Consider the following 1,423-nt stretch of genomic DNA (forward strand, 5'->3'; position numbering starts at 1 on the left):
CTTTTAGGTCAGTTAAATATTTATTATGTAGTGACTAGCAAAAAATTTAAAACATTCAATGAGTCAAGATCCAAAGAAAAATCATTTAAATATTATGTATTTTTAATCCATTAATTATTTAATATGAGATGCAATTTAAGCTTGATTTGGAAAACATAGCTTAAACCTGATAACAAGCGGTACGTAGTGCCATTAACTCAATTTTTTAACACAATTAAGTCAGATTAATTTACAAGCTTAGGGGAAATGATTTGTTTTTATGTACACTAAGTATAATAATAACAATTATAATTATTATGTATATAGGATTTTTGCAATTTAAAATTTAATTTTTAGCGAAAATTTTACAATGGCAAAGTTTTAAAGCATATGCATAAATTTAATAGAAGCAATCTGCTATATAGACTTGTTTGATAGCATGGATTTTACAATGCAATACATGCAATGTAAATTGCAATTAGCCTAAATGATTGCCTGTCAGAGACCCTATATAATTACCTAGAAACACTCCTAGCCAGGTCTTGCCATGGTCCCCTCAAAGTTTTCTCAAGCTTTGAAATGTATGTACATAAAAAAGCTTTTATTCTCACTTTTCTCCTCTCAGGCCCTATTCCTGCTGTACCATTTTGCATTGGCCTTCCCCATGTGGCGTTCATGCCAATTTTATGCTTTTAGTTTCAAAAAACAGAAGAAACTCAAAAATCAAAAAGTTAATTTCTTCTCTTCTGATTCACCATTGAAGAAGAGATTGTTTGCATGATCTGATTTAATTTACGAATTCTGAAAATTTAAAGCTCTATTTTTCAAACTAAAGTGCCACTCCTGATTTCATTGTCATAAAAGTGATTGTTCGACATAAATTATCTTTAACTTGCATTCCTTTTTCCAATAAAAAATGGGTCCCTTGTAACCCCAAAACAAGGGTTTGAAGTGCTCTGCAAATTTGTGCGAGATTCAATGCATTTTTTCTTTTACTCTAAATGCACAAAGATATTTCGACATTTCTTAGTAAAGCAATTTGTATTGCTTTACTAAGTGATGGTATGAATGATTGTAATTTCTGTACTTTATGTTTAAATTCTTGCATTTTTATGAAATAAAGTTAAAAATATTCTTAAAACATTGTGTTAACTCAGTTTTTTTTAAATCAAGTTTTGCATTTTTTCCCCCCTGTTTGTATGATTTAACGTTGAAAAATGTTTCGACTATGTTGGATAACAGTTTGAAAGAAAGGAATTTAGTATCATTTTCAACAAAAGCAGGTAACTTTCTTTTTACTCAAACGAGGTACTATTATTTATTTTTGTATAAGTGTTTTAACCTTTAAAAATTTACATTAGTAGGAGTAGAGTAATTAGTGGAGCACATACAAATAGAAAGAGAAGTAGATAAATTTGATATTTGTCTACGGAAAACTGAATTC

This window comes from Uloborus diversus, chromosome 1 (genome assembly GCF_026930045.1).
Source record: "Uloborus diversus isolate 005 chromosome 1, Udiv.v.3.1, whole genome shotgun sequence".
Lineage (NCBI taxonomy): Eukaryota > Metazoa > Arthropoda > Arachnida > Araneae > Uloboridae > Uloborus > Uloborus diversus.